This window comes from Bos taurus, chromosome 4, assembly GCF_002263795.3.
Source record: "Bos taurus isolate L1 Dominette 01449 registration number 42190680 breed Hereford chromosome 4, ARS-UCD2.0, whole genome shotgun sequence".
Taxonomy (NCBI): Eukaryota; Metazoa; Chordata; class Mammalia; order Artiodactyla; family Bovidae; genus Bos; species Bos taurus.
Genome location: NC_037331.1, coordinates 97,535,478 through 97,552,006, shown reverse-complemented (window position 1 = coordinate 97,552,006; position 16,529 = coordinate 97,535,478). Strand labels below are relative to the sequence as shown.

The 16,529-nt window shown below is 40.1% G+C and overlaps 1 protein-coding gene across 3 annotated transcripts in view; it reads right to left on the bottom strand.

Moving 5' to 3' along the window:
- Nucleotides 1-16,529, bottom strand: part of EXOC4 (exocyst complex component 4) — an 806,015-nt gene that overhangs the window by 194,092 nt on the left and 595,394 nt on the right. The window lies entirely within an intron of this gene.

Here is a 16,529-nt window from a genome sequence, read left to right as displayed (position 1 = left end):
GAATTGATGCTTTTGAACTGTGGTGTTGGAGAAGACTCTTGAGAGTCCCTTGGACTGCAAGGAAATCCAACCAGTCCATGCTAAAAGAAATTAGTCCTAAATATTCATTGGAAGGACTGATGCTAAAGCTTAAACTCCAATACTTTGGCCACCTGACGTGAAGAACTGACTCATTGGAAAAGACCATGATGCTGGGAAGGCAGGATGAGAAGGGGACGACAGAGGATGAGATGGTTGGATGGCATCACCAACTCAATGGACATGAGTTTGAGTAAACTCCAGGAGTTGGTGATGGACAGGGAGGCCTGGCTTGCTGCAGTCCATGGGGTTGTAAAGAGTCAGATATGATTGAGTGACTGAACTGAACTGAACTGATGAGGACTAGCACACCATTCCTCGGGTGTCTCCTCTCAGGTTTCCTGTTCTGAGGAATCCGACCATCTAGCCTACTTCTATATCTTTACCTCTTACCATGTCAGACTACTAGATCCAAATACACCATGGCATGACAATATTTAGGTTTCCACAACTGGTATATGTAATTTACTTACAAAATCCCAAAATTTGAGTGGCAGGAAAGCTATCTCTTGTTCTAGAATTACCTATACTAACCAAACCCCACTGCCTTTCCTAATTTGAGTACAAATGTCTCAAAGGCTGGAAGAAAAGGATTTGACAATTTACTGCTTATCAATATGTTATGGATTGATATTTGGCAAGTTACTAAATACTAATATTTACAGGAAAAAATACTAATATTAACAGGAAAACTTTGGGAGCATGTAGAATACCTAACAGCTTCATCAACTTTTATAAATTAACATGACCCCCTAAAACTTCCCTGATTCAGAAGAGGCAGTGAAGTCAAGAGAGAAGAACATGGAGTCAGGGTTAGAAGATCTGGATATTAGATCCTGATCTACCACTGACTAGCTGTGCTACATTAAGTAAGTCATAAGTTTCCTTCTCTATCACACGGAAGAAATAATCTACCTTACAAAGTTGTTGTGTACATGATACCACAGCTGTAGGTAAGATGCTGTCCAAATATTCATTGATCTCATCAATTTCCATATAGAGATCAATTTTGTTGTAGTTTACTCGTTAAGTCGTGTCTGACTCTTACAAGTCCATGGACTGTAGCCCGTCAGGCTCCTCAGTTCATGGTTTTTGGTGAATATATGTTCATAGTTTCATTGGGTTTATACCTAGGGGTGGAACTGCTGATAACAGGATATTTATTTATATGATTGTCTTTAACAGATACTACCAAAGAGTTTCCAAAGTAGTTGCGTCAGTTTGCATCCTACCAGCAATGTGTGAGAATTCTACTTCCTCCATTCTTACTGCACTCGGTATGGCAATGTTTTTGAAGCCATTTTGCTAGTGGTATGTCAATTTGTTGTTGCTCAGTTGCTAAGTCACATCCAATTCTTTGTGGCCCCATGGACTACAGCACTCCATGCTCCTCTGTCCTCCACTACCTCCCCGAGTTTGCTCAGATTCATGTCCATTGAGTTGGTGATGCTATATAATGATCTCAGTATCTCAATATGGTATTCTATATTTCCCTTAAGACTAATGATGCTGAACATCTTTTCTTATGTGTACTAGAAGAGCTTATTTTCATAACTTCCTATTCAAGTCTTTTGCCCATTTTTAAATTGGGTTGTGTGTCTTTTATTACTAGTTTGTAGAAGTTCTAGATCTATTTGGACACATATCTTTTGTTGGAAGTATGTAGTACAAATCTCACTCTAAGGTTTGCTTTTTTACTCCCTCTTAAGGTGTCTTTTCAGAGACGGAAATGGCAACCCACTCTAGTGTTCCTGCCTGGAGAATCCCAGGGACGGGGGAGCCTGGTGGGCTGCCGTCTATGGGGTTGCACAGAGTCTGAAGCGACTTAGCAGCAGCAGCGGTAAGGTGTCTTTTAGTGAACAGAAGATCTTAATGAAGCTCAAAATTATCCATCTTTTCTTTCATTACTGTGCTTTTTATGTCTTGTTTGAAAAGTCTTTGCTAAGTCATGAAGATATTCTCCTACAAAAACCTTATTTTGAAATTCCAGTTGGATATCTAGTTGATCCAGCACCCACCACTGAAAGGATCACCCTTCACTTATGGCCCTCCAAGGGCACTTTTGTCATAAATCAGCTATTGTCTGTTTTTGACCCTCTACTCTGCTTCAGTGATTTATCTTTAATGCGAAAAACTGTGCTAACTTCCTCCTGGTGGTATTTGTACTTTCAATATTCATTGATAAAGCAACTATGTAATGAACCAAAATACTATAAATTCAGTAATGTTTATAGATCATATTATAGTGTATTGTTATTATAACTTCTATCTGTATTGATGGAGTCCATTTATGTATGAGATATAATTATTTAGATTCATGAACCTTGCAAAAACTCAGACACTCTTAGCCTTGTAAATGTGGCTTTAGAAGTAATTTTTAAAAGCGTTTACTCAAATCTTTGCCCTAATATAACTTATCACCATTAACATAAATCTATCACCAATACCAAATGTAAAAAGAAACATGTATGTGTATATGTATGTACACATGTATCTGTATTTACTTTAAAAAACACCTTAGCTTCTTGTAGAGATCTTTGAAAAATCTTAGGAGCAGCCATCAGTTTCACAGCTGAAAGCAATGATTTAGCTTACCTAAAGGTCATCTTTTGTGTCGTAACTAGGATTTCAGTTAATCAATCAATAAATCAATTGAGCAACCCAAGAAATAAAATGCTTCAGTTAATGAAGTCTCCAGGAATAAAGCTCTTTTTAATGAAGCAAGACAAAGTGGGGGGGGGGGAGGGGAAAGGATAAAGAAAACTAAAGATACGAACCATGTGGGTCAGTTTTGGTGTGTGCCTTATGGCTTTAACGGAATATTTCTAAAGTTATGCATGCAAACAGCTGATCAAATACCCTATTTCATGACTTTTATTTGCAGTCACCAAGGAAAATGGGTCTGATCTTAGAACTGTGAAAGCACCCTTTTGACATTTCCAATCTTGCCTCCTCCACCTTTCATTATCTTGACATGTGAGCTACTTACTTCCAAACCAGTGTTTCTCAAAGCATGGTCCAGAAACAACCTCGTGAGCATAACCCTGGAGTGCCTGTTAAAGCTGGCAATTCTCAAGCCCCAGCCCAGATCCAGAGAATCAGAATCTGTGCGGAGGGAGCTGGGAATTCCCATTTTAAAACAAAGGCCGCAGGCAATTTCACACACCGGATTTGAGAAGCACTGTTTCTGGTCCTATCGTAAGTTTTCTCATTTCCTGAAAACCACTGGGGATCTCTTCTACAACTTAGTGCCTACCCTGCCTGATCACAGGTCTGCTTTAAAGGAATCTTCCCTTCTCATCCTTCAATTTCTTTTTTGACTTGAGAATAGATGAAGAGAATTACTTTATGCTGAAGAGAATTAGGAGTTGCTTTGTAAAGGAGATGGCAGTTAAGCTATTAAATAGTAATATCTGGACAGTTGGAAATGGATGGAAAGACATTCCCAATAGAGAAAAGTGAAGGAATAAGAATGCCCTCATCATGTAAGGGTAACAAGAAGCTGCTGAGCTGAATTATTTCTAGTTGTATAGTATGCATGCATGAGGGCTAAGTTGCTTCAGTCATGTTGACTCTTTGCGACCCCATGGGTGGTAGCCCGCCAGGCTCCTCTGTCCATGGGGTTCTCCAGGCAAGAATACTGAAGTGGGCTGCCATACCCTTCTCCAGGGGATATTCTCGACTTAGTGATCGAACCCATGTCTCATGTCTCCTGCATTGGCAGGCAGCTTCTTTACCATTAGCAACACCGGGGAAGCCCAATACAGAGAAACATATAAATGTTGACATGCATACTATGCGAAGAGTTGACTCATTGGAAAAGACTCTGATGCTGGGAGGGATTGGGGGCAGGAGGAGAAGGGGACGACAGAGGATTAGATGGCTGGATGGCATCACTGACTCCATGGACGTGAGTCTGAGTGAACTCCGGGAGTTGGTGATGGACAGGGAGGCCTGGCGTGCTGCGATTCACGGGGTCGCAAAGAGTTGGACACAACTAAGAGACTGAACTGAACTGATACTATGCATATGATATATTTAGGTAGAGCATGAGATTACACATACATATATATATATATATATTCTTTTAAAAGTTTAGTGTTTTCTACAGGGTATCATTATTGCATGGATATAAAAAATTTAAACTCCAGGTCAACATGTATCCATTCTCCCCTTTTGCTATTCACCTAAAATTATCACATTGTTAATCAGCTATACCCCCTCCACCAAAAAAGAGGAAGAAATCAATGGATATTAAAAACAAACAAACTAAATAAATTCCAGGTCTGAAACGTGGCAACAAACAGAGCAAGAGCAGAAGTAACATCCATAAGTACTAAAATATTTTGGCTCTAGATTCTTTACTATTTGAGCTTCAATTCACCATTTCTCTGAAATATATTTTCCCTCTTATGAAACCAAAACTAGTAGACATTAAGATATTTGCCCTAAGTCACACAGCAGCTGTAAGGGCAGGAGTGAGGGAGGTATGGAGGAAAGGAGGAGACTTGCTTTTAATTTATTTTGTATAGAATTAAAGTTTTTCATTGTAAGTGGCAGGTTTTGGAATGAGGAATTGCTGACTCCTTTCCTTTCTTCCTCGGAACTTGAAGTTTGATGATTTCTCACGCTCTGTTAGCTTGACTATGTCATATGTAGAAACGCTTAGGAAAATGAGGCTCAGAAAGGGACAGCAAGCTGTCCAACGTGAGCCCGTCTGTATAACCAGATGTTCCCCTCGTAGAGCAGTTCTGAAGCATATTTCTGACTCCCACAGCCAACAGTTTAGATTGGGATCCTCTCAAGGACATATGGGCATTGGCCTACAGGCTTTGGATTTTTGTCAAAGGGAAAAATGCATCTATAATGTTGTTGGCCTTCAGAAGTCTGTCTAAAAAGCCAGAATTCTGTATAGGGCAGACCATATGAAATTGCCAATATTTGCCCTGTGTGACCTATGGAAAGAGGTGATTTCATAACCTGATGGAAGCATTACAGATGTGTTCTAAGGAATTTTCTAGTTGGTTTCTGGCTCTGCTTTCTAGACGATAATACAACAATTTGTTACAAAATTTCTTGAATTTTTAAAAAGCTTTAGCATACAAAAGAGTGACAACATTATTATAAGTGCTCAAAGCAATTTTTACCTAGCATCTTATTTTATTTTCATAATCCTGTACACCAAAGACACATACAAAACCCCCATTCTTTTTCAACTCTTAAAACTCCATGATGAATTTCCTAGGTTAAGCCATTTGTTCTACCTCTGGAAGGATTTTGTGGCTTCACTCTCAAAAAAAAAAAAAAAAAAAAAGCCAATCAAATCCTCCCAAGTGAGTGAAGATGGCAGGGAAGCAGCAGTTTGACTTCCTTCCGGTGCTAACAACCGGAAGCCACTATCCTGTGAATAAGCCCATTTAGGTCTCCAACGCCAGCTGCAAGTAGGAAATTAAAGTAAATGGGAAGCCAGACTCTGCTGCAGTTCCAGTGTGGGTTCCGGATCCAAGAAACACTCATCCATTAACCAAACAACAGCACTTTCAAACCCAGCGGGAACCCATGGCTCCCTGCTGAGAAACAGAAATTAACTTTTCGAGCAGATAATTCATCTTCAGATGGTTGTCATATTCAGAAAAGCTTTTCCAGAGAGGTGGTGGGAGGAGTGGGAGGGAAGCTCCTGACAACAGAGCAACGTCTAAAAAAGAAAGCGTATCAGGGAGCCAGGTGGCACTGAAGATTGATGTAGGAAGTCTTGCTACCTGTGGGACGCGTGCTTGAAACCTAGCAGTAGCTGGGGTGCCATTTACCTTTAAGAACAGCAGGGGTAGGGGAATGGACTACACAAACAATGGGTGTAGATTTAACTCACCTAAAAAAAATCCATGAGACAAGTGAAATGAGGTCTCTGAGAAACAAATTGGTGCCACTGGGTGGGGTCTGGCAAGGTTTTGTGGGAGAGAAGAGTCAAGGACCCAGAGGATGCTTAGGATGGCAGGAGAACAACCTGCTGGAGCGGATGGCTGTCACAAAACAAGCACCTGGAATTTAGAATGCATGCTGGGACTGGACAGCAAGCTGCAACAAGATGCCACTTGCTGTTCAGAGCAGATGAAGCATGAGAGATGCCTGAGTTGCTGACACTATTTTGACTAACTTGAAAATGATTTAATATTACAGGGCTTGAACAGTGCCATGTGGTAAAAGCATAGGGAAACTCCCTGTTGTGCACTGAGAAGAACACCATCCCATTTCAGAAGCCACACTTCTTGAGCACCTGCACAACATCAAGTCCCTATCCTCAAGGAGTTTCCAAAATGTGTGATTGCAAAAGGTAGTCAGAACGTCTTTACTGGACCCAGCTGTCAAATAAATGACGCCTCTTTAGTCTCAAGGTATTAGAGGACAACCGTCCAGGTAGATCAAGTGGAGGTGTTATTTTTAAAATGTTCCATTTCTCTACTGCATTTCTGGCTTTTGATAAGAACTGATCAAGCAAGGAACGTGAATCAAGAGGTGTTAAGAAGCCTGGAGATGCAGAACAGAAGCAGCATTGTGTATTTCACCAAAAGTTACATTAATTCGTCACTGCCCTACCATTCAAATGTTTGATTAATTTTATAAACATGAGCGGTACTTACGAGGTACAACAGCATACAGTGTTTGACTCTTGAGACCCCATGAACTGTGCTCACCAGGCTCCTCTGTCCATGGAATTTTCCAGGCAAGAATACTGAAATGGGTTGCCATTTCCCACTCCTGGGGATCTTTTGGATCTAGGGGTCAAATTTGCATCTCAAGTGTCTTCTGCATTGGCACATGGATTCTTTACCACTGAGCCACCTGGGAAACCCTTATAGAAGGTATAGCAGATGATAAAAATCATGCGTTTATTCATTCAACAGACTTGTTCCAAGCTACTACACGTTAGATACCCTACTAGGAGATGCATATGCAGTAAGAAGACAACCCTATATACAAGGAATTCACAGACTTGTGGGTGACAGAGAAGTAAACAAGCCATTACAAAAAGGTGATGTCGCACTGCTGGTAAATGGCAGTGTCAAGAATACGCCTGAGTAGTGTGCTCCAGGTACTCAACTGACATCATGCTCTCAGAACTCCAAGTCATTACATCATCTCCTTTACAATTGTACCAGTAACTTGAATCTTTACAGAACTAACATATATCATACATAATGTACTTTTATATGCCTTACTCATTAATCCACATACTAATGCTATAAGGGGCATTCCTGGTGACTCAGCTGGTAAAGAATCCGCTTGTAACGTGGGAGATTCAATCCCTGGGTTGGAAAGATCCCTTGGAGAAGGGAACAGCTGCCTACTCTAGTATTCTGGTCTGGAGAATTTCATGGACTGTATAGTCCACGGGGTCACAGAGAGACGGACAGGACTGAGAGATTAGGAAAGGAGGAAAATGCTATAAGAGTCAGGACAGTATGATTTCCAATTGATAGGTCAGGAAACAAAGGCTTAAGGTAACTTCCTGTGAAAGGCCATATGGCTAGAGAGTGGCAGGTCTGGGATCCGACTCCATGTCTAATCCCAAAGGCCATGCTTTTGTAACTATATGGGCCAGGTTTCTCAGAAATCAAAATTCATGTAGGGTTTCACTTTACCAAGTGCTTTTGCATGTTCCAGATCATTCCATCTTCCAGAAAACACTGTAAGGTAAACATCTCTGATGACAGATAAGGAAACTGAAGCTCATAGATGTTAAGGGAAAGTATCCATTTACACAGCTAATGAGTGATAAAACTAAAGGCTTACAAGAAGGTGCTAGATTCTAAATTGATGTTTTCCACTAGAGCCTACACATGTGATAACTGTTCGTCAGCACTGCTGAATGTGAAGAGAAATGCCCTGACTGGCACACAAAACACGGGAAGCTGACTTAATGCCTAATGTCCTGTCCCCAGTTGCTTCCACTCTCTTCTCAAAGAAAAAGGTATATACACTCGGCTTGTCAGAATCCTTCGTCATTCTACATCATGTTGAGTACTGTTACATCACCACTTGGGCACTTGGTGCAGAGAAAATGAACCTGGAGATCCGAAGGATAAAATGTGAATCCCAGGGTCCAGACACAAAGGCCCTATCTCCTTGTGCTGGTATCTTGAGAAGTGAAATAACAATCCTCCTTGCCTGGTAAGTCAAAGACACGGACATGAGTGTTTTCTTTTCATATCTTCAGTTTTCTTTTCATATCTTACTAGAGAAAAGAAATCTTCCAGGTTACCTGCTGTACTACAGAGGAGGAGTTAAAATTCACAGGTGAAACTAAGTTGATTTTCTGCTTTAGGTTATTAGATTATTCCAGAAAGGCTTGAGAGGGGTTGAGAGAGGAATATAAAGTAGAATGACTCTACTACGTCTCTGATAAAAGTTGACCATGAGAAGCAACTGTCCACTTCTCTTGGCTGGTAAAAGAAGGTGGTTCAGTACTACCTTGGGAACAGATGGGGGTGGGACGAGGGGAAGGCACTTACAAGTCCATCATCAGCTACAGGGCAACCCTGTGTTATCTCCTTCCTTCAAATGAGCTGAAGATCCAATACTTGGCCACCTGATGTAAAGAGCCAACTCATTAGAAAAGACCCTGATGCTGGGAAAGACTGAAAGCAGGAGGAGAAGGGGATGACAGAGGATGAGATGGTTGGATGGCATCACTGACTCAATGGACATGAGTTTGAGCAAGCTCTTGGAGATGGTGAAGGACAGGGAAGCCTGGTGTGCTGCAGTCCATGGGGTCGCAAAGAGTCAGACATGAGTGAGCGATTGAACAACAATTAAGAGTCACAAGTGGATATGATGTACTGCACAAGTCTCTAGCTGATGGTAGCTCAACTTCTTCTTTTTTAATTAATGCCAACAGGTAAGTCTTTTTTTTTTTTTTTTTTTATTGGTTTCCAAGGAATAAAGGAAAAGGAAGTCAGGAAGATACATCCAGAAAGAAGAAATGGCTGAGGGACTATTGGAGGGCGGGGTGGGGTGGGAGTGAAGAGGGCTCAAAAATTTAATACGCCTCAGGGTCCCACACAGTCTCTCAGTTTTGCTGATGGCTGTGCTTGTGTTTTAAAAATAAAATACTTGCTGAGTGGATTAAAGGAGTGAATTGAATTCCCGAGGCTCTGATTACCTTTCCCTTTGCCAGTTTTTATCAGCAACGATCAGTAAGACTGTCAGATCTGATGTAAACTTTTTGCCTCTTGCACTCTCTCAGCTTTGGAGCATATAAAGTACAAGATTAATTTTTTTTTTTTCCCTAAACAGTTGAGCCCAGGAGGAGAATGTGCTTTTTGAAAAACACCTCATAACCAGAAAACCAGTCTAGAAAGGGCATTTCTGTGTGAGGGGGGGCGTTGTCCCTAGAGCCTTTGAAGGCACTTTACTCCGTGAATCCCAAGGTCCCCGCATGCCCTGCTGTCTATCACTCAGCTCCACCTCGACTCACCCTGAGAAGCAAGAAGCAGGATGGCCAGTGCCTGGAGAGCCAGGTGTTGAACTGACATGGCTGATGTGCTGCTAGGAGTCCTTGCCCCGCAGTCAAATGTGATGGACCACCTCACACACACCCTCTCCTTGGAACACTGCCTCTCTGATGAGGCAGCTGCCTACCAGCTCCTGGATAGGGCTGTTTTCTTCTGTGTACACCACATCTTCTCAAAGGTTCAACACTCTACCTCCATGCGGAAAATGTAAAAGGGGCACGCACCAGGGACTGGAGACTGCCAGAACCTGCAGGTGAGGACCTTTGTGCTCACAGACAAGTCAGAAAAAGGAGGCAGCTGGAGACTGAGTTCTCTCTGAGGAGGAGGAGCAAAGCCTGGGGCTGGGAAGAGGGTATCATTCATGTGTGCTGCTCAGCTAACATGACGTGACAGGTTCTTCCAAGGTTTAACCCTGTGAGAAGAGGTGGGAAATGTTAGAGCAGGACCTCTGTGCCCTTCCAAGATGAACACAAATATAAGCACATGGTAAGGATTCAATGCATGCATGCTGAACCGGACCAAATGGAATTGGGATGTCCGGGGAGTAGGAGCAGATGTGAAGGCTTTGCTGGGCCTCAGGTATGCCTAAGCCTACTGCTAAGCATCTTAGAGGTTTGGCAAAGAAAGATTTTCTTTCTCCATGAAAGAGAAATGATGACTATCAAAACAATCAAATCTTGACAAAAACAAGAGTGAGAAGAAAGAAGTGGACGGCAACAGAACCCAGCTAGCTACGTGGAGCAGGTGTTCTGGCTGGTGACGAAGCACGCAGTTATCTTTGGTGTCACACTAAAGGATGGCATTGTTCCCAACACCTCGATTGCCTAACTCATGGCCAAATTGCACTTTAACAGGCACTCATGTACCTTAGGCTAGAATCATTTACTGGATTCTGAACATCAGGAGAAAAAGACAGGTAATTGACTAAAACTAGCTTCTGGTTAACTTAACCCCCTCTCAGACCTCCCAGGCCTTTAAGGAGGACTTAAGAGCAGAGACACCAGATTGTCTTTTAATTTGTTTGTTACATTTTGTGTTTTTAACAAATCATTGGTCCCTAGGTCAATATAAGAAGTGCTCAAAAAACATAAATTTATTTTGTATGAAATTCACTTTGGGCATGGACTTTAAGCCACAACAGATGTTGCTATTCCCTTCTCTTAGAAAGAATGCTTTTGTCAAAGACTTCATTAAGAGTTTTGCTTGCTCCCTAATCTCCATTTCAAAAACCGGAGTCAGAAAATTCTAGGGATTTTTGTTTTGTTTTTAATGAGAGAGAATGTATTTCAGAAAGAATTGATTAAATTTCAATCTTTTGAGTTATGAACATTTAGAAAAGGAAATGTTATCTAAGAGTTATCCTGCATTCACTAATGTATTATATAAATTTTCTTTTCTTATAGGATTAGTAGACTCAGTGATCTATGTTTTCAATTATCTGAAGGGCTATCCTTGTGGTAAAAATTTGGGGTGGAAGCAAGTTCATGGGGTCAATTATGAGCAGGCAGTTGAAAAGCTATACTGAGAAAGGACTGCTTAGTGGATTATTTTCAACCTAAAAGGCTAACAGACTACGGTCCTTGGCAACAACCTGTGCAATCATTTTACTGGTAAATTTGAGTAAAGGCATATAAGATTTATTTATTAAATTTAAGAAAAACAGAAACCTGAGACTGCTGTTATTACCACTGATGACAAAGTCAGAATCCAACATTTTCCTGATAAGCAGGAAATCAAATCTATGCAATTTAAGAGCAACAAATATTTTTCACTTAAGATTCTAAATTATTGGCTTTATCATTAGCATAAGAAAAAGCAAAGACCTAAGGATTTTAATTTATCAAAAACCAATAGGAATTGGAAATTTGATCAGATTTGTAGAAAAAATAACAGCAACAACCAAAAATTGTGGGCTGGATTAGAAGCAGTAGAATGTCCAATCAAATGCAGATCAATGTACCATCAGTGGAGATAGAATTAACTGGAATTACCCTTTAGAAGTTCCTGTTGCTCTCCCATTCTCTTCCTAAACTCCCCAACACAGTCTTCCTTCCCACTGACAATACTACCCATGATGTTCCCTCCCTGGGGTTCCTCTACATCATTCAAGAACAGCTGAAACATCACTTCTCTAGGGTCCTTCCCGCACCACTGACCTAAAACAAGTCACCTCCTTCCCAAATACTTCTTATTAGAATAGAGATTCCTATCTTATTGACTTTATAACATTTTTGACTACCAATCATCTTCCCTCATTTACTTACTGGTTTTTTCACTACCAGTCCTGTCTTATTGCCTGCTATATTCCCAGTGTCTGAAAATGCCCGAAATAGAGGAGTGACTCCAGAAGCATTTGTTGACTAAAAAGTTAAACACTTGGGCTTGGCAGACCATAGCAGACTGTATTTAATTTCTAGGTATCTTATTTGGAGAGAGACACTGGATGTTATCCAGAGGAGAATGATCAAGATGGTGAGAATTCTAGAAAATTCCTCATAGGAGGAGGAGTTGAATAAATTAGAATTGTTCAATTTAAAGAAGAGGAGGCTAAACAGGAGATATGACAGTTATAGGAAGGAAGGAAAGGTGTTTTGTCAATATTTCAGATGATAAAACAGGAAGTAATGGACAATTCATGGCAGATTTTTGGTTCAACTGTAAGTAGGGACTTAGTTTTAAAAACAAAAAAAGGAAAGGAGGCTAGACATGGAATGGTGAGTTTCCTGCTAAGGTTGGCAATTCCAGTGAAGCTGAATGGCTACCTGGCCGGGGTGATGCAAAATGGATTCTGAAATGGAGGAGGGAGTCAGGAGAGGTAGCTGAGATAACTTTTAAGGGGTCTCACTTCTCAACACTATAGGATGCTATAAGTCTGTTCATTTGTGAGTGTGATATTTCCCAAAGAGTGCTCCTGGGAACATCAGGTCCTTGTGATAAAATTCTTATGAAAAAAATTCACTGGGAAATAGTATATACCGTATCCCACTCTGTAATGTGCTATTGTAAAAATACTATTTAAAAAAAAATACTATTTAATGTTAGACTAATTTTTCCCCAAGCCCATTTTATCTTGGAACCAGTTCTCACACAATGCCTATTAACATCTTGCAGAACTGGATCCCACAGAATACATTTTGAGAAATGTTAGCCTACACTATGTTGATTTTGTTTAGTCATTAAGACATTTCTGACTCTTTGCAACCCCAGGGACTATAGCCCACCAGGCTCTTCTGTCCATGAGGTTCTCCAGGCAAGAATACTGGAGTGGATTGCCATTTCCTTCTCCAGGGGATCTTCCCAACCTAGGGATGGAACCCATGATTCCTGCATTGCAGGCAGGTTCTTTACCACTGAGCCATCAAGGAAACCAGGTCTACACTATAAGCGGGTATTATTTTCACCTTAGAATACCTTAAAGTGCACAGATACTAGAATTCCTATGTTTGGTCAATGCCAAAACTTTAGTCTGAAAATATGTAAGTTACACAGCATACAGAGAAAATATAATTCTCCTCAATTTTGTAAACAGAATAATGTACATATGACAGGAATTGGTAGTGTTCTGTTGGTTTAGAAGAACACAGATCAAAGAAACTGACATTCTACTGAAATATAGTTCCTGGACATATTTATATATTGAATTATTTCTTTGAACACTATGACCATGAATAACTCACATATCCTTAGTTGTAAGGTATTGAAAATATTAATATTTCATAAGCTAAAGTACCTAGAGATGAACATTCATAGAAGTATATATTGTCAAAGTTGGTCAAAACCAAGAAAATAAAATGTGGTTTTTAGAAAAAGAAACCCTATCTTTGGTTTCATGGTGTATTAATTTGGTGAGAATGCAAACAGCTGGAATAATTCATTTACTCAACAAGTACCTGAGTACCTACTATGTGCCAGGCATTAGTGATGCAATGGTCAGTAAATCAAGCTTTCAGGAAGCTCATTCTTTAGGGAAGAAGGAAGACAAATAAACCATTATAATACATTGTGCTAAGAATAGTGATGGTCTGGAGCTGACTCCTATTTGTTCATAAGAGTGAACTGTTTTCACCACTTTGGCAAATGAGTTCTTAAATCCAGATATTATTAAAGACATAACTATTACTATTATCCATGTTCTTGAGGTCACTTATGTCCATTGATTCTTTATACTGAAAATTTCATATAATCATGTTCATTTCTTTTCAGCACTGCATTCAGAACCAAGATATTAGTAGATTAAAACTGGTCAGGGTTAACTCCTGGGAATATATCCAGATAAAACTATAATTTGAAAAGATACATGCATCCCAGTCTTCATTACAGCAGTATTTAAAACAGCCAAGGTATGGAAGCAGCCAAAATGACCACTGATGAATGAATAAAGATGTAGCACATACACACAATGGAATACTATTCAGCCATAAAGAAGAATGAATCAATGCCATCTGCAGCAACATGGATAGGCCGAGAGTTAGTGAAGCAAGTCAGAAAGAGAAAGACAAATATCATATGATATCACTTATATGTGGGGAAAAAAACAGGTACAAATGAACTTATCTATGAAACAGATACAGACTCACAGACACAGAGAAGAGACTTGTTGCAACAGGGAACAGGTGCTTGAGAGGGGTGAACTGGGAGTCTGGGGTTAGTAGATGTAAACCATTATATACAGAATGGCTAAACAACAAGGGCCTACTATCTAGTACAGGGAGCTAATTTCAATATCCTGTGATAAACCATAAGGGAGAAGAATATGAAACAGGATATATAACTGAATCACTTTGCTTTACAGCAGAAATTAACATAAGCCTGTAAATCAACTATTCTTCAGCTTTTAAAAAAATGGCCAGGGTAGGGACTCTTAGCTTCTGAAAGGCTCTCCCACACCAAAATAATTTACCTTTCCCTAAATATATTTTCACTCAACAAACATGTGCTACACGTCACATGCAAGACATTAAGGAGTCAAATGCCAGGTATAATTTTGAGGACTGTCACCAGAATTAGAAACTTCATGTTACAAAGAATATACCATTCTATCTAAGATACAATTATCTTCCACTACTAACCCTTATGAGACATATTTACAAGCTAAATTCATTAGTGTAAAAAAAAAATACAGAAACTAGGAAAGTTTCAAAATGATGTTCCTTGAGTATAGCAAATCCTTCTTGGCAAGTTAAAAATTTCACATGAGATCTGGAGAAAACTCTAATTAGAATAGATACATGCACCTCAATGCTCACAGCAGCATTACTTACAACAGCTAAGACATGGAAACAAGATAAATGTCCACTGACAGATGAACGCAAAAAGGAGATGGGGCTTATACATTCAATGGAATACTATTCAGCTGTAAAAATGAAATAACGCTATCTGTAGCAACATGGATGGAGCTAGAGATTATCATACCAAGTCAAGTAAGTCAGACAGAGAAAGAACTATCTTATGATATCACTTATATGTGGAATCTAAAAAAATTGATACAAATGCACTTGTTTACAAAACAGAAACAGACTGACAGACACAGAAAACAGTTATGATTACCAAGGGGAAATGGGTATGGAAGGATAGACTAGGAGTTTGGGATTAGCTGATACGAACTATTCTATATAAAGCATATAAACATCATATGATATTTGACATCTTGTAGTACTCTACGACGGAAAAGAATCTGAAAATACGTACATCTGAATCCCTTTGCTGTACACCAGAAATGAACATAACACTGAAAATCAACTACACTTCAGTAAAAAAATTACTTTTTACATGAGAACACTTAGATGAGAGGGAGACCATCCAATATTGATCATCCCACTGACGCCAGGGCTGATGTAAAAGCTATAAGAGACCATGTTGGCATCCTCTCCCTTTTCCTATATGATCTTCCTGAAGCTGTGTACTCAGACAAAAAGGGCCATCTCTGATTTCGCCCCCTTTTATGTTGCTGGGGTTTTAAAATAGGCCCATAGGCACATGAACATCTCTGGGTACAGTCTACATCCCAGAGTGAGGTTCTCTGATGGCTTATAGGGGTTTTGCTCCCAAACCCATAAATTCTGAAAGACTCTGATACAACTGAGAGAGATTGTAAGTGAATTCTAATCTGCTGCTCCTCTAGGAAAAACTGTCCTTGCTGCCACTAATAAAACTCAGCTGGAAAAAAGCTATGTTTACACAGTACTTCACAGTGAATAAATCTTATTTATCCATATTACCCCATTTAACTTTCTAAGGGAGGCATGGAGAGTGTTAGTTCTACAAATTTTACCAAATGAATACACAAGTGATGAGACCCATTTATGACCACATTGTGATATACAGCTTTTAGATCTCATGTGAAAACCCACCTCAAAATCAAATAATCTTGCCACTCTATTAGGAGTCAGTGGTCTAAACTATGGTCTGTGGGCCTCATCAAGCCTGCTACCTATTTCTGTAAATAAAATTTTAGTGGAATATAGCCACGTGTTTATTCCTGTACTGCCCATGGCGATCTTCCTACTACAAAGGCTGAGTTGAAGAGCTGAAAAAGAGACCATATGGCCTGCAAAGCCTACGATACTTACCATCTGGCCCTTTACTGAAAGTTCGCTGACCCTACACTATGCCCCACCTTGCCTCAGTAGAGTGGTCCAAGATTTCCAGAAGAGATGGACGCTTCCAGTCCCATCTGTAGTGGAGTGATCCAGAGGTACTGAGTACCCGACAGGGGTCCTCCAGGCCCGGGGTACCAGCACGGGTTGCATGTTACCGATGTATCAGCCACAACTCAGCTAAGGGCGATAGAAAGACTGAGCCTACAAAGGACTTGACTACTTTCAGGAGGGCCTATGACTTCTGTTATCAAGCATTTTGAGGCTTAAATGAAACTAAAGAACTGAATAAAAACGATAGAACTGAAGGTTTCAAAGATTCAATGAAGCAAGCAGGTGATGG